The following is a 20,936-nucleotide window of genomic DNA, read 5'->3' as shown; positions in this document are numbered from 1 at the left end:
AAACAGAGCGTAAACTGTCATGGAAGCACTGATCCTCTGTCTATTCTCTCATCCATCCAGACTTAAGTATGAACACCAGTAGTGATGCCTGCTGGCATTTTGCAAGTCCGTTGGCATTGTTTTCCTTGGCTTCGTTTTCTAGGTCAGTGGTTCCCAACTTGTGGGTCGGGACCCCTTTGGGGGTCGAACAACCTTTTCACTGGGGTTGCCTAAGACCATTCGAAAACACACATTTGCATGTAGCAATGGAAATAATTTTATGGTTGGAGGTCACCACAACATGAGGAAGGGTACGAAATTAGGAAGGTTGAGAACCACTGCTCTAGGTCCTTTGTTACATTCCCCTAAGTTTTACCCTCTACTTATCCTCGGGTCGTATCAAAATCCATAATTTTGGCCCCCAAACCTATCCTTGACTTATACATGAGGTCAACTTATAGTCAAGTGTATATGGTAAGTGTTGTCTTGTATGTGTGCGACTATGCGTCACCAAGCCACCCATTGACTTATGGTGACTCCATGACTTTCAGAGGGTCTTCTCAAGCAAGGAAGACTGAGAGGTGGTTTTGTCATTTCCTTCCTCTGAAATCTTGCACCTGAGCTTCATTGGTCATCTCCCATCCAAGTACAAACCACGGCTTAGCTGGCTTAAGCTGTGGTTTGCATATGGATGGGAGACCACCAACGAATATCAGGTGCTTGGATGCCTTCCAAACTCAGATGGCATCTGGGGCCTTTAGGATGGTCAAGCTGCATTTCTGACCAACCATTCAGCAATTTATCCATTCGGTCTGGTATAACTGGGGATGGCACCTGGATTTGGGTCTTGACAGTTGCATTTCTGGGTGAAAATTCTCTGCGCAATGTATTCTCCTACAGAAGTTGATGTGTTCAGTTGTGTTTGGACTCCCTTCTTCTCTTTATCTTTATCTCTGTGTGTGTGTGTTTATATTTAAGGGATTCATTACAATGGCACTGGGATTCCTATGCAACCCAATTAAAAAAGAGCAGAGGAAAAACAACGCATGCTCCATCCTTGGCGCTCGGTTCCAAACAAAAACCTGAGGTGGAGAAAATCCTCCCTTAAGACCGTGATGCTTGCTTTGTGTCATTGCAAGAGGTGAGATAAAGTGCTGATGATGATTTGTGCGCAACTTTTGTTTTGTGGTTTTAATTGCTATCGGCAGAAATCGGGGGATGAAGCGCATAAGTCACATGAGGGTCACTTTGTTGGTATTGGCGGCATCTGCATTGCAGAGTTAATGCGGTTTGATGCCGCTTTCATTGCCGTGGTTCGGTTTGATGGAGTGCTGGGATTTTTAGTTTGTCGTGGCACCAGAGGAGGCTAAATGAAGCTACAAATCCCAGAATTTCATAGTATGCAGCCATAGTAGTTAAAGCAGCATCAAACTGCATTATTTCTGCAGTGACATGCCTTCAAGTAGATTCCAGCTTCTAATGGTTTTTTCCTTAGGGTTTTATTGGCCAAATTTCTTCCAAGGAGGCTTGCCCTTTTGGCTGATTATTATTATTATTATTATTATTATTATTATTATTATTATTATTATTACATTACCATTGCATTCCTCTGGGGTTGAGAGAGTGGGACTGGCAGCTATAATTTCTCAAAAGCCATGCAATTTTTCGACATCTATTTGCAATTTGGAAGCTTATTCTGTGCAAAATCCACTTGCGCTTGTTTTGGACAAAAAACAACCCTTTCTTTGCAGGAAACAGCCATTTCTGGGCAGAAATATTCCTTGCAGAATCTTGTAGTTTTGTGAGATACTTAGCCTTTTTCTGTTACAACAAACTATCAATCCCAGGATGCCATAGGATGAAACCGTGGCAATTAAAGCAATGTCCAACAGCACTATTTCTGCAGCGCAGATGCCGCCGGAGTCTATATAGGACTGCAGCCAAGTATCACATACAACAATTTCCCCGTTCTGTTTGTTTTTTGAGAGGCGCGGTTTAATTTTTATTCTTTGTAAACAGTTAATTACAAGAAAGACCAACATTTTAATCCAAGGGGGAAAAAGAAAGTGTTTGCCATTAGCAAATGCCGCAAAAGGCATTGCCGCCAAATGAGACGCGATAGAGATACGAAAAGCCATGCACACAAAACCCGGTTGCGTTAAGCTTCGGGGGGATTGGGCTCAATCTTCTGCAATTTTCTCGGCTGATAAAACAAACTGCAAAACATTTCAAAGGCCAGGCGGAGTTTCACAAGCGAAAGAAACAAAGGGAGGTGGGTGGGATCCCCACAGAGAATTCATTTCATTTCTATTTCTTGTTTTGAAGAAGGAGAAGGAGACTGTATGTTCCGACAGAGAACTCAATCGATTGCAGTTAAGTTGTACAACAGTTTTGCCTGCAAAAGACTCTGCATTGGCTGCCTGGCATCACTGCTCTGGGCATGAGATCAGAACGCGGTGCCCACTATTGATAACATACCTGGGTGCCTCATTGTATCCTCAATGGTGGCACCGGGCAATGAATGAGGATTGAATCATAGAATCATAGAATCCTAGAGTTGGAAGAGACTGCAAGGGTTCTGATCCAGTCCAACTCCATTTTGCCATGCAGGAACTCTCCATCAAAGCATCCCCAAAAGATGGCCACCCAGCCTATGTTTAAAGACCTCCACTATAATCTCCATTGAGGGAATGTGTTCCACTGTCGAACAGCCCTTACTCTCAGGAAGTTCCTCCTAATGTTGAGCTGGAATCTCTTTCCCTGTAGCTTCCATCCATTGCTCCATTGTCTCCTTTTCTCTGGAGCAGCAGAAAACAAGCTTGCTCCCTCCTCAATCTGGCATCCCTTCGAGTATTTAAACAGGGCTGTCGTATCACCTCTTAACCTTCTCTTCTCCAGGCGAAACATCCCCAGCTCCCTGAGTCTTTCCTCATAGGGCTTCATGGTTTCCAGACCCTTCACCATTTTATTTGTCCTCCTTTGGACCCATGGCTCCAGTTTCTCAACATCCTTTTTAAATTGTGGTGCCCAGAACTGGACACAATATTCCCGGTGGGGCCTGACCAGAGCAGAATAGAGTGGCAGTATGACTTCTCTTGATCTAGACACTATACTTTTATTGATGCAGCCTAAAACTGCATTGGCCTTGTTAGCTGCCGCATCACACTGTTGGCTCATGTTCAACTTGTGGTCTACTTGGACTCCTAGATTCTTTTCACATGTAGTTTCATTCAGCCAGGTGTCCCCCATGATCCTATATCTGTGCATTTTATTTTTCCACCTTACATTTCTCCGTGTTGAATTTCATTTTGTTAGCTTTGGCCCAGCTTTCTAGTCTATTCAGGTCTTTTGAATTTGGATCCTGTCCTCTGGAAAGGCAACCATTGTGGGAAGAGTCATTGCTTGTGGGGAGAGAGTTCAAGGAATTTGGGGGAGAATTTGGGGCCAGAATATTCTTGCCAGTGAAGACAATGTCATGGAAATGCCATTGGTGGAAATACTCTTTTGGCTGGAAAGAACCCAACGGAAAGCGTGAGGGACAGGAAGGCGAATCAAATAAAATGTTATCCCATGGAGAGATCATTATTAGTCGAAGGTGACGGATCGAATGTGACACGGTTCCAGCGGAGGGAAAGGAAGCCAAAGAGCATAATAGATAACAGCCATAGGAAGACGAAGAAATGCTGTCAGTTCTCCTGGCAGGAGCCGCTGTGGCACCTCTTAGATTTCCGAAGACAGCTCCGTCGCCGATTGCCTTCAAGTCGGTTTACATGGTGGTGCGGTCTGTTGTGTGCTTTGAGGAAACAACAACAGCATCTTGAAACAACAAAAAAGTTTGACTGGAATAGGCTTTGGCAGGAGACTGAGCGTCTCCCCTTGCGCTTCCCGGCCGGTGCGTCAGACGCACACTGAGTTGTAAGGAGATGGTGAAAACACGTCGGGCCAGATTATTTATCCGTCTCTTCATTTCTTTGACTCCTGGCTGGCCTTCCTCCCAGAACGGGGATCCAAGGCGGTTCATGGCATGGTTAAGGAGCAGGTACAAATAAAGACACGCAACAACTGAGATGACGCATCAGGCCTGCGCAGCGCAATGGCTGTGCGGTTTTGTCCACGGGGCTTGTTCTTAGGATTGTGTGCACAGGATCGCAGCTGGAGACACCTTGGACCATATAATGGTCTGGATCAGAACTTGAGATCGTTATTGTTTTTCAGATTCCAAAGAATGTGAGTCTCTTGCAGCATAAAAAGGAGGGAAGGAGAGGGAAGGGGGACGTTCCCAATGGCTGCAAGGAGCTAGCCAGAGTACCAAACCTATTTTGGAGAGAGACACTAAAAGTATAGTGTCTAGATCAAGGGAAGTAATAGTGCCACTCTATTCTGCTTTGGTCAGGCCCCACATGGAATACTGTGTCTAGTTCTGGGCACCACAATTCAAAAAGGACATTGAGAAACTGGAGCCATGTGTCCAAAGGAGGGCAACTAAAATGGTGAAGGGTCTGGAAACCATGAAGTCCTATGAGGAAGGACTTCTTAGGGAGCTGGGGATGCTTAGCCTGAAGAAGAGAAGGTTAAGAGGTGATATGAGAGCCCTGTTTAAATATTTGAAGGGATGTCATATTGAGGAGGGAGCAAGCTTGTTTTCTGCTGCTCCAGAGAACAGGACACAATGGAGCAAATGATGCAAGCTCCAGGAAAAGAGATTCCAGCTCAACATTTGGAGGAACTTCCTGAGAGTAAGGGCTGTCTGATAGTGGAACACACTCCTTCCTTGGAGATTGTAATGGAGTCTCCTTCCTTGGAGGTTTTTAAGCAGAGGCTGGATGGCCATCTGTCAATGGGGATGCTTTGATGGAGAGTTCCTGCATGGCAGAAGAAGGGGGTTGGACTGGATGGCCCTTCTTGGGGTTCTCTTCCAACTCTATGATTCTAGGAGAGAGGTCTGGAGCAAAGCCTGGAATGGGAACTGGAAGACGGTGCTACTAATTATGACTCTGGCAGCTCTCCCTCTTCCTCCTGCTAATAAGGGGAAACCTCTCCTGTCGAGCTTCTCTTTCTTCACAGACAATGTGCCAACGGAGAGGAGGGTGGAGGTGTTAAGGGGCTTACAAGCAATTTGTAGATTACATTCTAATGTTGTCTCCAAGGGGCTTCGGGGTTTAAAAAGGTGATGGCCTCCCAGTTTGGCTTATAATAGCTGTGAGACAGGCGGAAAGAATGAGAGCCTCAAAAGGGAGCTTGGGAGACAGATGGAGCCCTCTCCGCCGCACAGCTCTGTGTATTTAAATGTGATGTTCTTTCCCCTTTTACAAGAAATCCAAGGAGGGGGGTCTATAGTCACCACGTTTCATGATCTCATGGGGCCATGAAGAATGTACAGAGATAGCTGAGAAACCTTGAGGGGAACAGGATCCTGGACCGATGAGAGTATTTGTAGTTTGAGGCTACAAGGGGTGTTTTGCACAGAAAGCAAATTTGCTCATTTTCTACGCACGAAACAGCATTTTCTGTGCATAAAACAGCTTCATTTCACTTATGGCACATCGACACAGAAGTATTACTTCCTGCACAGAAAATGCTGTTCTCTGCCCAGAATGTGCTGCCATTGGAGAGTCATTCTCCGCAAAAAAAATCGCACATGGCTGACCTGCATAGAAAACACAATTTTCTGTATAAAAATCGGCATTTGCAGGAATTAACATCTCTGTCCTGAAATGTAGAGTGGTTCAAAAAGAACGGTGCGAACGTAAAGCTGTTCTAATTTGGTTTTGCAGTGCCATTTTTTGAATTGCCGTTTTCCGTGCGGAAGATGCCATTTTCTGCACAAAACAACCACATGCAAATTTTTGCACGGAATAAGTCCCAAACCTTTAAAAACGATATAATTCCAAGTTTACTAATATAATAATAATAATTAAATTTGATCACTTATTTGATGCTACCGACTGTCCTTTGCTCATTGTCTTTTCCTTAGGAGCAGACGGACCTCTGGTTTGACCTCTGGCTGGATGGCCATCTGTGGGGATGCTTTGATTTGGATTTCCTGCGTGGCAGAATGGGGTTGGACTGGATGGCCCTTGCGGTCTCTTCCAACTCTATTATTCTATGATTCTATGGTTTCATCATTTCCATCGGAGATCTCTTTTTTCCCAAATATGCCCAAAGACGCATTTCTCTATCAAGGAACAATGGATGCGGAGCTCAGCCTACCCAAAGACGCCACTGACAGTACATTCCCAAAACCTCTTTTCATTTGGGACGGCGCCGTTGTTCAAAGCTGCCTGGTGCTTCGGCATACATATGTATTTTTTCTCATCCCAGTGTTTGTTTGGATCAAAAGCAAGGAGGGACAACAAGGAAGCGATTGTCAACCCAGCAGGTGCTCCTGGTCTCCGAAAAACGGAGGAAGGCCCTGGAATACTAATGGACCTCGATGCGTGGAGAAACTCTGGATGGCAAGGAGAAACAACGGATGCGCCTCTGCAAATGCAAGGCCTCAGTCCCAGGTTAGGCATGAGATAGAGGACAGGTAAAGAGGCTTGCACATATTTCACCATAGATGCTATGCCACTGTGGATGAAGTGTGACCTGTGGACCACATCTGGGCTCCAGGGCTGTTTCGGTGGCCTCCATGTCCCTCTAGGAAGACATGTTGCATTTTAGCAATATGTCTCCAAATGCCCTCTGGCATGTGGGGGCATTTCCACTATGCTGGCTGCCCCCTGTGCCCCCCTGAGGTTAAAAATATTGTAAAACAACTACAATAATCTTATTTGCCCCCACATTTTTTTCCACCACATTGCCACCACATTTTGACCCCTGATGTCCAATTTATGGTCAGGAAAGACTTTGCTCAAAACAAGAAGTCAACAGTAATTACTAATTACATCCTATTGGTAAAATAGGATTCTCCTGGGTTTGAAATGCCACCCCCCATGTCTTCTAAACAGTGTTTTGGGGACTATATAGTAATAGGAGGAGGTGTAGTATGTATGGGGTACAACCTTCCAAGATCGCAGAGGAACCAAATGTGGCTTCCCACAGCCTTTCACAGCTTCCCATGCTACGCTGCACAATTTTCACATTATGGCTGTATTTTATCAGCCACATCTGCATTCTATGAACTTGTCTTTTCTGTTTTCTGGTGTAGAGAAATGTGTATATTTCAGAACCGTGGTTCCCAAACTTTGGTTCCCCGGATGTTTTGGACTTTGGCGCCCAAAGTTCTTGACTTCTGGGAGCAGCGGTCCAAAACACCCGGAGGACCAAAGTTTGGGAACCACTGTTTGAGAACATCCAACATTTCTTGCTAAGGCTCCATAAACACATGGCGTAAAGTTTTACATAGGGTACGGAAAATGATTTGCGTCAATTGAAGGTTGACTCTCGGAAATGTAATTTGTTTAGACTTCCCTTTCTTGTTATATAATTGTGTGCAATGGCAGTTTTTTGGGTTTTGTTGTTGTCGAACTAATAGCTGCTCGGTTGATATTCTCATATGTTAAAAGAGGGGAGAAAGCCATTTCTGCTCACTCCAGGTGGCTGTTTTCATGTGCCATCCTCGAATGGGGGATCTTCTCCTGCCCTTATTCCAATATTGTCAAGCTGTAGCTGAAAGTTAACCAGATGCTTATCTGCGTAAGTGACAAAGCTTGGCGGCCCTTTGAAGGAAATTTAAATCCAGGCCCCCGATGGCCATTTGTGATCCCTAATCTTTGCACGACGTGGGGACAGCGGAAAGGAGGGGAGGAAAACCCATCGCTCTGCTCAGATAAGGGAGCTTATGCCATTCAATTATCGACTTGATAAGGCAGACCCAAGTCCTGTAATCCATTTGCGGCCCGCTGCCATCGCTTGGTGGCATGAATATTTTAGGCACCCGCCATTTATGCCCAGCCATCGGGGCGAGAATAATGGAGTCACAGCCGCAATCTCTCCATCTCCTTCCAGTTTTCCATCTTGGCAGGTTTTGCTGTCGGGGGAAATGCGGTTGTTGAAATGCAGTTGGTGCATAAACTACTTGTGACAAATTCCTTGTTTCGCACTAAATGTTTTGCTTTAGTTACTTCTGGGGAAAGAGTAAGTGACGTTGTTGTTGTTGTTGTTGTTGTTGTTGTTGTTGTTGTTGTTGTTGTGTGCCTTCAGGCCCTTTCCCATTTATGGCAACCCTAAGGTGAACCTATTGTGGGGTTTTCTTGGTGAGTTTCTTTCAAAGGCGGTTGGCCATTACCATCCTCAAAGGCTGAGAGAGTGCAACTTGCTCATGGTCAGCCAATGGATTTACATGGTTTAGTGGGGATTCAAACTCTGGTTGCCATAGTCATTTCTAACTTACGATGAGCTTAAGGCTAGCCTAAAATGGGCAAGATTTCTTCAGGAGAGGTTTACCATTGCTTTCCTCCAAGGCTGTGACTTGTCCAAAGTCAACCAATGGGTTTCCATGGTGGAGCAAGAATGTGAACCTGGACCATGACGGATCTCTACTTTTTGTTAGTGACATGTACGCATCCTACAAGGCACTCAAGGCCTTCTCTTCCTTCTCCTCCTCTTCCCTTTATCCTAACAACAACCATGTGAGGTAAGTCAGAAGGTCAGGCCGATGCATCGAAAGTCTCCCAGTAAGTTTGTTCCCTCCATGATGACACGGATCGAGATATCCTTTCCTAATGCTCTTGCTAACTACTATGTCTCCAAAAAGATCTTGACGTGCTCCTTCTCTCCAGTGCAGAACCTGGAGGCCCTGATCCATTTTCAAAGAGCTTGTCCTGCAGGCATTGATCTTTGTGTCAATTGAGATGTACAGCGTCATTTCTTTTACCTTCGCCTGCCTTACCTGCGGGAGTCATCCAGTTCCTTCCCCTTCAAGATGATTGATGCGTCGCATTCATTTTTTCCAATATTCCGCTCGTTTCTCTTTTTCGGAGTTCCTCCTCCCCTCCTCCTTGGTCCATCCTCCCATCTTGAGCAAACAGTCAACCCAAGAGATATCAGGAATGCAGATCATTTTTGGAGACGCGCGGCTTTTCAAGGCCAGAGTTGCTAGGTCACATCTTCCGGTGATTAAAATTGCCCAAATTAGAAGTCTCCTGACGAGAAAGACCCCGTTACGAAGCAAGATCTTGCTGGATCCAACCAGGGAAGTGAAGGTTGCGCATTGCTTTAGCAAGTTGGGATGCTTGGTCTCCTTCTCCCCCTCCTCTCCATGCCTTTTTAAGACTGAGCTGTGTTTGAAAGTGACACTTGTTTAAGTGGGTCAGCCATGCTTGTGGAGCACGGGATGCCAGGCGCATATTAAACATGCGGCGAGAGGCAGAGCAGACGGAGTTGAGAGCAAAGGCTCGGGAGAGCTGAGCTGCGGTTTTGCAAAAGGCTGTCATTAGGTTCGTCGGCAGATCTGCACAAAGCAAAGGCCCTGCTGGGGGCTTAATCATGTCTCCCTCCTCCTCCTCCTCCTCCTGGGTTGATACTTCTCAGAGGACATTTTGTCCCGAGGGGAAGAAAATGGAGAAGTTTCACTTGATCCCCCCGTCCTTACAGAATAGGAGGAATAAAGTGGCCCATGGGCCACATGTGGCCCCTGGCTGGCCTTTGCACCCTGGACTCCTTTGCCACATTTTCTGTTGTTCAGGAAGAGGACTTGCTGCTCAGGGGGGCAAAATGAAGCCATTCCTCCATCTTCATCTTCACAATGGCCTATCTAGACAACGCAAAGCCAAATCCCCAATTGGATGGCAGATTGTCTTCACGACATGAAGCCACCAAGTCTGCCCTGTTGTCCTTGTTGTGTGACGGCGAGTCATTTCCGACTTCCAGCGACCCTAAGGAGAACCCATTGTGGGGTTTTCTTGGTGAGGTTTCTTCAGAGGAGGTTCACCATTGCCCTCTGTGACTTGGCCGAGTGGGTTTTATGGCCAAGCTGGGAACCGAACTCGGGTCTCCAGAGTCCTGGTCCAACACTCAAAGCACTGCTGAATCCACCTTATCCCTCCCTTAGAATGGTTCTAAATAACTCTCCTTTTGCTCCGGATTTCTATGACTTACTTCCATTGCAACGGTGTGTGTTTCTTTTCTTTGCGGATGTGAATGGCAACCATTCAGTTATATGGGAAAGGCAAGGGGTACAGTGAGGGAACGTGTCTGGGATGCCCAGTCGCATGGATGGATCTGAATTATGATTCCTTTTGCTAGTTATGGCCTCTTTTCTTTCCTGATCCAAATTAATGGTGGCCATGAAAGGACTTTTCAGGTCTCCAATCTGTTGCGCACCAGAGTTGCACATGACACATCAATGTGGCATAACAGGGAGCACACTGCCTCGTGAAGAAGGGCATTGACAATCCCAGCTGGAGGCCATGGGAGCTGTAGTCCACACATCTGGAGAGGAACAGGTTTGGGGAGTCTTACCTAGTGGTTAGAGCCACCATCAGAAGGACATAGATATGGATCTCTGATGGGCATCTCTTCTGAAGGCCTCATTTGCCTCTTGGTTTAGTATCTATCACTTATCTTTCCTTTAAACACCCTTTGATCAATACTTTTTCTCTCTCCCCTCTTTTGGAAGCTCACGAGAGACTTTTAAGCACTTTTAAGCATTGATTTATGACAGGTTGAGGAATACCACCCAAGAGCAAATGACAAGACAAGCAAAACCCTGGATCAACAAGGCTTTTAGGAAGATGTCCAGATTTGGGGGGCTTTCATTTCTCAGACCCATTATACCTCTCCGGTCGGCAGCCTTTTAGCTCGGCCACCACTGTCACGGTGTCTAGGTGTTGATGTCACATTGTACCCAGCACTCATAATTTCAGCGTGGCAAATTTCTGTGATCAGTAGCTGCCATCCGAAGAACAACTAATGCGACGTCTTCATTGGAAAAAGAAGCCTTTCCGTTTCCAAAAGGTGGCTGCAATTTGGCAGAAGGATAGATGGGTTTAGGTTTGCTGCAGCGCCAGAGGATACAGTCTGCACCAACCAACATCATTTAAAACCAGAGTCAGACTTTGATGCTGGAAGGAGACCCTCTTCCTATACATCCCTTGCCAAAAAATGAAAGTGTCCCACCAATGAGGACATGAGAGCAAGGTCTTCTCAGTTGTGGCACCCTCATTGGGGAAAGCCCTCCCTTTGGAAGTCAGATTGGTGCCAACGTTGCTTTTTTCCCCTCCAGTGCCAAGCCAAAACTTTGAAATGTTGACCTGATGACCACAGCAAGACTCCAGTTTGGAATGAGCAACAGGAATCCTTTGAGGGTATTGATCTCATGCGCAATGGCACAAAACCTCATTGGATTGCCTCAGGTCCCTATTTCTCATTCATATTGACCAAGTGAAAACAATTCCTCTTACTGAGGTACCTTTGGGAGAGTAATCCCCAGCCCTAGTACATTCAGAATCTGTCCCAAACAGGCACACAACAATAAACTACATGTAAACAGGACACAGGGAGCTTGGTGTGAATTCAAAGTAAATAACCCATGTAGACGTGGACGCTGTATGGGGCCTTGGCTGTCTGGATTGTCCTTCAAATGAAACCCTCCACAACAGAGATTAGCTTACTTTGAGTAGAAAATGCACAAAAGAGTTACTTTCAGCAGGATCTGGTGGTTCTGGTGTCTATGTCCAAGGCCCAGAACAGACGGGCCTTTGCGGCGTCCTCGTCACATGCGGAGCGCCCACACGCCTGGCAACTCTCGCATGTCATGGACATGCCACAGCTGCACCGTGCCACACAGACAGGGCACGTAACGATGACATTGCAGCTGCACTGCTTCCAAATGGCGCAATGCAGCTGCAACATCATTGCACCATCTCTGGCACTTTGCAGCGTCGCAGTGGTGCCGCAAAAAGGAGACGCTTCCGGGCGCTCCATTTTTGCTCCGCAGCAGCACTGCACAATTTAGTTGCTGTGGTGCTCCTGCGGAGCAAAGAGAGGCGCTGGGGAGGTGCCTCTTTTTGGCGCTCTGTACCGCGCCCTAGTTCCAAGTTTTAGTTTTGAGCTAAAGTCTAGGAACCACCCAAAGTCCTGAAGGCTTTCCTAAAACTAGGTTCAGCCCAGCCCTGGAAACCCACCAGTCACAGAGGCAAAAGCCCCTCTGAACAAGTTTGGCCCAGAAAACCCCGGGATAGGCTTGCTTTGGGGTTGCCATAAGTCAAGAATGGCTTAAAGGCACACAACATCGAAATTGCACAATGAAGAACGGGGTCAATGGGCATCTTGAGAACAGCAGCCACCTTATGACCAGAGTCTGGTTGGTTTCACTCTTAGCAAGTTATCCATTCATTTCTTTCATTTGACCCGTTCTCATCTTATCTGTCCACCATCTTTCCCTCCTATTTTAATTGAAGATGGGTTTTTGGTCTTCAGCTCCTTACTCAGAGTCTGGTAAATGGGGGAAGCCTTTGAAGATCTTGTGACAAGAAGCAGGGAGGAGACCAAGGGAACCAGCTCTTATAAATCATGCAGAGTCTGGAGAGGAAAGCAAGAAATGGGGTCATTTTTGTTTTATTTTCCCTGATTTTTACAAGTTCACGAAACCAAGAAGTCATGAAACGGAGCCTGGAGACAAACCGCTTCAAAGAACAATTTTAATTGAAATGCTAATGACGCAAACTTTGCTCGCCTGAACAGGAGACGTTTCCATTCACAAACACCTTTTGGCCACAGGAATTGTATTATTGTTGTTGTCACTATTACTATGGTTGTTGTTGTGGGTTATCATTATCGTCATTTTATGTCCTGACAATTATACGTAATATATTTGCTTATGGATTGATTGAACTGATATGCCACCCAGCTGACAAAAGATATTGGGGCGATTTAAGATCATGATGCCCCAAAACAGCCAATAAATTAAAAACCAAAACTATAACCTGCCAATTTTTGATAATGAGATGGTAAAGTATTGAGATATTTAAGAATCGGTGGGAGAACTTATGTTTAAAAACACAACTGCATTTCTACTGGGAAGGGAATAACAACGTTATGGGTCTGGAAGGCACTCCAAAGACCATTTAGACCCCTTTTCTTTAGGAATACATGGAAGTTATTTACTCCAGACAAGAATAAGAATAAAAGAATAATCTCTTTTTTGGATAATGGGAGAAGGCCTACCTGGCTTCGATTTCGTGAACGTTAATCTCTCCGCTCTCCTGAGAAACTGCACTGCAATAAATCTTTATTAAAGCTGGCAACCCATCATGAGAAATAAAGATTTCACCCAACGATTGGTGTCTCGACTCAGTAAGTCAAAGGTGCTGAGCTGGAGAAGCTGGAGAATAAAATGAAGGGTATATATATGCGCCCAATTGGAGCCATTTAGGCCTGTTTGGTTTCCCCGTCTCAAATGGAGAGGCGTGTCTCCGGATCCAACCCATAGAACTAAGAAAATGATTTTCAGTGCATACTTTTCCTCATTGGAGACCTGGTGCTTGTTTCTGGCAGTGACTGAGGAGGGGAAACGGGAGAGGGATGCCGGATACATTTGCAAATGTGTCTGACAGATGCAAGAGATTATTATCTTGTTGCACAACTGGGCAGGAGAAGGGCCGGAGACTGGGTTTCTCTTATATTCAATGGGATACAGGGACACAGCATGCTGCCTTATGGTGACGACAGGGTCATAGCAGTACAACATCCTCGCCAAATTGATAGGATCCTAGAGTTGGAAGGGAGCCCAATGGTTGTCCAATCCAACCCCCTTCTGCCATGCAGGAACTCACAAAGCAGTCCTGATAGATGGCCATCCAGCCCCTGTTTAAGAACCTCCCAAGAAGGAGAGTCCACCACTCTTGGAGGCAGTGTCTGCCACTGTTGAACAGCTCTTGCCATCAGGAGGTTCTTCCTAATATTTAGGTGGCAACCATTTTCCCATAGCTTGGATCCATCGTTCTGTGTCTTATCTCTAAGCCGCAGAAAACAAGCTTCTCCTGGATACATCTCAACTGCAAAGTCAACTCAGTTTAGCAGCTCTTGCACTGCCATGGCTCAGTGCTATGGAATCCTGGGATGTGTATTTTATTGTGACACAGAAAGCTAAGTATCTCCTGTTGTTGTTGTTGTTGTGTCATTTCTGACTTACAGCAACCAGGGACGTAGCCAGGGGGGGGTTCTTGGGGTCCAGACCCCTCCCTTCCATTAGAAAAATGAATGGTGCGTGCTGCTGCACCGCCACGACCAAGCCCCATTATAATGGTGGCACTTAGTCTGGACCCCCCCCCCTTCCTAAAATCCTGGCTACGTCCCTGCAGCAACCCCAAGGCAGACCTGTCATGGGGTTTCCTTGGCAAGTTTCTTCAAAGGGGTTTGGCCATCCTCTGAAGCTGAGAGAGTGTGACTTGCCCAAAGCCATCCAGTGGGTTCCAGGGCCAAGCAGGGATTCAAAGGGCCATGCTCTCCTGAGGTATAGTCCAACACTCAAACCGCTACGCCACGCTGGCTCACAAAACTACAAATCACAGAATCCCATCCCATTGAGCAGTTCCAGTGGTGTCAAACTGCGTTAACTCTGCAGTGTAGATGCAGCCTGAGTTACTACCAGTAAGGACTGCTCCTGGCTGGGGATGTTCTAACTGTAGCCCAGACTTTGGTCTTCCTGTTTTGAACTTCAGTTCCCAGAAGCCCCAGTCAACTTGGCCAACAATCAGGAATTCTGGGGTCTGAAGTCCAAAATATCTGGGAGACCAAAGCTTGGAAACCACTGTGTAGCTCCTGCATGAAGAAGGCAGTTGGACCTTATGGCTCCTGGGGTCCCTTCTAACTCTAGCATCTGATGATCCTATGGCATTCAAATAAAACACACCAAGCTTAAGTATGGAGGGAAATATAGGCACATATTCTTTTCTAGGCAGGGTCCTTGCCCTGAGATTCCTCCCCCTTTCCCTCAAGACAGGAGACTTGGTGCCAGGCCCTAAAATCTGAGAAACAGGTTCGCCATCCCTAGTAGAGACGAACTCCCCATCCCACGAACCTTTCCCTTTTTGTGCTACGATAAAGCCAGCCATATTTCTCAACCACCCTCCGTCTCCGCTGCGGAAAGGCAGGCAATGAGCCATGGCATGGAAATGTAGTTTGCAAAGGTCCTTTAAATTCTAATTATTCCCCGTTCCATGGCAACCGCGCGCGGAGCCAAAGTCAACAAAACGAGCGCGGCAGATTAATTGAACCTAATAAACAAAAATAGACAATCAAACCCAATCAGGCAAGGTAACCTTCACTGTCCCCCCTCCTCCTCTTTCATCCCAGCTTCTGACATCGGTTTATGGATGAAGTTCAGAAAAGCTTCGGCGCTGGAGGATTGATCCTGAGATCTGTCCCCAACCTCCGTCCGTGTCATCTCTCAAAATTCACTTTCTAATTAACATCCTGACCCAAGTTAAACCCAAGAGGGGCGGACGACGTAAATGGACTTTCCGACGCACAGAGGCTTGCTGAAGACATCTCCTACCCTCATCCATTATATTTTTCCAATTAGAACTTAATGGTGGAATTAGCAGCCAGACTTCAGTCTTTCCACTCCTTCCAGCCTGACATTTGGGAGAGAGACGTAGGAGGATGGACTTTTGCGTGCAGCAGAAATTGGCTCCTTCGGCGTGCGGCCTGTGCTATACTATAGCACGGGCTGAGAGAGTGTGACCCTCACAAAAGAGCGAGAGAGTGTGACCTCCTCAATGTCATCCTGTGACATGGCTGAGCTGGGATTAGAATGCTAGCCTCCACTTCACCATAGAAATTCACTGGGTGAGCTTGGGCAAGGCCCAGGCTCCCAGCTTCAACTCAACCCTATAATGCTAGGTATTCCTTCATGGTAGAAGGCAGTTGGACAAGGTGACCCCTGGGAATCCCTTCCAATGCTAAGTGGCAGAATCCCTGCCATTGCACCCCACCACTCCCCTTCTTCTCTTTTGTGAGGGTCGCACTCTCTCAGCCTCAGAAGCAGGGCATGGCCAACCCTCTCTCTGCACTCTCTCATGGTGATGCTAAGGCAAACCTACCATGCATTTTTATTACTTGATTTTATTTTTGGCAAGGGGAGTTCAGAATATCCATGAATGAGAGAGTGTGATGTACCCAAGAAGGGGGTTGGATGAGATGACCCTTGGGCATCCCTAGGATTTCACCCACCTCCTTATTCTCTTCTGTGAGAATCTGAATGGGAGAGGAGCAGGACAAGAAAGGAGAGAAGGTCTGAAACGCTCTCTCCTTTTGTTCTCTTTTGCTTTTCAAAGCCAAGCTGTGGGCAAAGATGGGGGGACATCACCCTAACAATGGAAATAGCCTCTGGCAAAACCCAGTATGAATGGTAGCTTTGCTTATGCAAAATGTGCAAATCCTGGCCGTCCAATTGTCAGCCAAAAGGTCCCCATTCCTTCACTTCATTTGGAAAGGATTCAAAACCAAAATTCTTACTCGTTGGTCAAGAAATGCTAATCATTCCTTTTCTTTAAAAGGCTTACCAAATCTTTGAATAACAGATATTTCGTATGTTTATCGAACTTGGACGAATACTCTTTATGTCACGACTTGACATGTCCCAGGAAATGTGCAAAAACAGCAAGAAATCTGCCGGCACAAAATTCTTCAGGTTGGCCTCAAGTTGTGAACGAGTCAAAACGGAGCGGAAAACTGGGTTTGTATCTGCAGGCATAAATGCAATCTCAAAACACCAGATGTTCCTTAAGGTGAAAATCTAGGATGTGTGTGTGTGTGTGTTTGTGTGTACATTAAAAGAGCACAGACATAGATGACATGCATTTATCAGCATCGTTCCAAAATCTGTCTTCCGGGTCTCTGAAAAATGCATGGAAGCGGTTTCTGCTTTTTCCTGCCTCTTTCTCGAGTTGCTTTTAAACTTCTCTAGGTCTGAAGGTTTGCTTCTGAGCTTTGCCTTGTTCTTGGGAGGTGGCCAAGGATGCTCTGTGCGGATGTCGGGTTTTTGTTCCGTCACATCTCTCTCCGCTGCCTTGAAGGGATACGATTCTTCCCGAAGTACCTTCTCAACAAAAGCCATGAGTAATTTCAACCATTTTCTGCCCACGGCGAGAAAGTCTTTGAGAACCACCCAGTTTCTGCAGCATCTGCACAATTTAGGACTTGGCACAAAGTTCGCATGGGGTTGTTTTGCATGGAAACAGCATTTTTCTGCATTGGAAGCGGCCATCTTTAGTAATAATAATAACAATAATAATAATACATTTATTTATAGCCCTCCTCTCCCAGAAGGATCGAGACGGGTTACAACCATAAAATACCTCCAAGTGCTTTAGTTGTGCATTACTGCATCGCTGTGCATTCAAGTTGACTTGAAGGCATGCAACAACAATGAGAAGGAGACAGCTCCCATTGCTCACAGCATCTGATGCAAGGCAACTCAGAATAGTGGTGCCAGGCCAGAAAATGGTACTTATTCAAGTACGTATACTCTTGATCATTAAACCTATTATGTGACCTTGTGCAAGTCCCACTCTCTCAGCCTCAGAGGATGGCAATGGCAAACCCCCCTCTGTAGAAACATGCCACAGAAACCCTGGGATAGGTTCACCTTAGGGTTGCCATAAGATGGAAATGACTTGAATCCACAAAGACACGTCTAGAATCGCAACCGATAGCTGATCTGGAATTGCTGGTTCAAGATATCAAGTCTATAGTTTGTTGTTGTTGTTGTTGTTGTTGTTGTTGTTGTGGTAATGCTGTTCACTTGGACCACCATCTGCTTGGCTTAGAAAAACACCCCAAAGCAAATGCCATGTAAGGCGATTTCCAACTTCTCTCTCTCTCTCGTTTTACATCTTCTTTAACTCTACTTTTGTGGATTTACTTCCTTCTGAAACACAAAGTTTGTTCTCATTTTTGAGGCTGAAGCAAGCTTTGTTTCTGCTGCTCCAGAGACTGGGACACAGAGCAACGGATTCTTTGCAAGATCTTCCTTTCCAAGATTGCCACCGTCGCTTTCCTCTGAGGCCGAGAGAGTGCAACTTGGCCACCAAAGTCACCATTGGGACTGAGCAAGGGCTAGCGATGTGCGAGGTCTTTGGAACGATCTGCCATGGCTCTTCTTACATCCCTCAATTCGATTCCAGATCTTGTTTTTCACTCACAGGTGTTGGTCCGAGGAAGAGCCGGCGGGCGTTCAATGCAATGCCGCCGTGATTGCAGGTTTTGTCTCCGCGTTTGGCTTTACGCCGAGCACAATAATGGACCGTCGTCCGGCTTCGTAGAAAGTCGAGGGAATGTCAGGCGCTGAGCTCGGCTGGAGGAAAACAATGCCGGGAGATGAGGCAGAATGGACCTACGTTAAAATTGTTTGCGAGATTGAAAGGACTGTGAAGAATTGGGGACGGAGAGTGCTGACAAACCGAGACGACAAAAGGAGCGAAATTGCAAAGCGTTTTTGAAGGACAGGCGTGGCGTCAAATACAGAACGGTTGCTCTCCTTATGGGCCCTAAAGTTGACTCTGACTTATGCTCTCCTAATGCTCTCTTGGCCAGATTTATTGCAAGGAGGTTTGGCGGTATTTATTTTATTTTATTCTATTTATTTTATTTTTATCCTGCATTTCTCCCAAGTTGGGACCCAAGGAGGCGGCTCACTGTCTCTATATACAGCTTATGCGCTCAAGCCGTGGGACGCACGCGGGGCGGAAGGGGCGGCACATCCCATTCAATTGAATGGGCGCACGTGCCCATTGCGCCCCGCGCCCCGCCGCACTGCCACGCCGCCGTGCACGAGCCCCATTGTTTCCAATGGGGCTTGAGCATAGGCGGAATTCGCCTTACGCGGAGGGATCCAGAATGGATCCCCGCGTAAGGCGAGGGCTGACTGTATATATAGATATGTCTGGAATATTTTTGGATTTGGGGATTCTGGCTAAGGGAGATTCAACCTGTAATCGACTGAATGCACCACTAAATGCGCACATCCAGCCCTTATGTGGCCAACCACATAAACATCTGCACACTCATGCATGATGGCACCCTATGCAAAATTCTGCGTCCTCGACTTTGAACATCATACAACTGTTTCACATCGGAGAAAAAAAATGTCCAACTAGTTCCACAGGGAAACTTACATCAATGGGATTCCAGCCATCCCAGCCTCCATCTTGAAGAGCGCACTGATAAAAGCATTTATTCCACATCAGCTCCATTGCATTAATGGAGCCATGTGCAATGCACTCTCCGCCTTGTGTTTCCATTTCGGATGTGAGGGCAAGGAGCCTGACGATTAAGTGAGGAATTAATACATTCATAAGCCGTCTGTCTCTGTTTGGCAGGGTCCTGGGAAAAGCTTCTCCGGCCAAAATCTGACACTTCTTCCTCATTAGGAAAGGAAAGAGCAAATCACCACCACAAACAACGACCAGCGCGGCCATTTCGTTCTCCTCCCATTGCTGTATGGGGCCGAAGGGGACATCTTGGATGGTGGAGGGAACATTAACATTTAAAATGACCACCACATTTGAGCAAACCGTGTCAGTATTTGTTGGCAACGGAGGCCCTGAGTTTGAAACCTGCACTTGATGCAGCGTCAGTTTTTTTGTTGGAAATGCAGATCATTCCTTTTCTCGGTCCCTCAAGAAGGAACAAATAAGTTAACAAATAAGTTACTCACTCTTCTCCCCGCCGTGCAAGGATACGGATAGTTTTGCTCATGCTCTCAAGCAGGCAGAAACAAGTTGCCGCTTTTAATGGGATGCATTTTAATTATATGTAGTATGTTATATCTGTTTTTACCAGATGTTGTAAGCCACCTCGATCCTGCAGAAGAGACGGCATATAAATAACAATTTATTATTGTTATTATTATTATTATTATTATTACTACTCACTCTTCCCCCTCCCCACTGTGCAAAGAAACATATTTTTACGCAGTCTTCAAGCCATATTCATGCACAGATATATATATATATATATATATATATACACATACATACATACATATATATATAGACAGGTTGCTTACCTGTAACAGTATTTCTTCGAGTGGTCATCTGCGAATACATACAAATGAGCAAGGACCTTAGGGTCCTTCTCAGCCGGCTTCGAAGGCTTCTGGGATGGAACAACCACCGGGCTCGATTCTTGCCCAGATCCCGGTCTTGAGGCTGAACTCGAGGTGGATGCAGCTCGGGCCGGAGAAACCGCAGCTGTGGAGCCCTCAGTCCCCAACACTTTGTGGGAGCGCTTGGAGGACTTGTCGGTGGCCCTGGGCCTGTCTGGGCCACGGGCCACATGAGATGATGCGCCGGCAGCCAGAGGCGTGGAAGCGGCGCTAGAGGGGCTGTCACGGGGCTTAGGTGCCAAGGCAGCAGCTGATGCTGAAGGGGCAGAAGCTGGTCAGGAACCCTCTCCATGGACCTTGCCCTGTGCGATCGCCGAGGTCAGGTGGGATTCGCGGTTCTTCCTTGATTGGGAAGTCATGGACTTACATAGAGGACAAACCTTCATGTCGTGGTCCTTGCACATTTGTATGATTCGCAGAGACCACGAAGAAGATACACACACACACATGCATTCTTTTACACAACGTTGCCATTCACCACAAAAGTTGTATGGCACCATCAGCTCCTCATGCAGAGATGTATGCTACACAACACCGATGTCGGATTTGGCTTGTGGCTGGTTATGGTTATGCAAGGGATGATAGGAGCTATGTGTATCGCCTCCCGCAAGCATTGACCCAAACATCTTCCACTACAGTTTCCAAATATATCTGTCATTGTGTGCCTTCAGGTTGTTTCCAACGTACGGTGACCCAAGGCAAAGGTACACAGGGTTTTCTTGGCAAGATTTGTTCAGAGGGATTTTTGCCACGGCCATCCTTTGAGGCTGAGAGAGTGTGTCTTGCCAAAGGTCACCTACAAAGGAGGGATGGATTAGACCTGACAAAGCTCTAGCCTCTGACATTTAGGAATCCTAACCTTCCCAAAAGGTTAGAAAGGCCTGTTACAGACTGCCAAAAT

Source organism: Sceloporus undulatus, chromosome 7 (genome assembly GCF_019175285.1).
Source record: "Sceloporus undulatus isolate JIND9_A2432 ecotype Alabama chromosome 7, SceUnd_v1.1, whole genome shotgun sequence".
Taxonomy (NCBI): Eukaryota; Metazoa; Chordata; class Lepidosauria; order Squamata; family Phrynosomatidae; genus Sceloporus; species Sceloporus undulatus.
The sequence above is the reverse complement of the archived record's forward strand: the minus strand, read 5'-3'. Positions refer to the sequence as shown.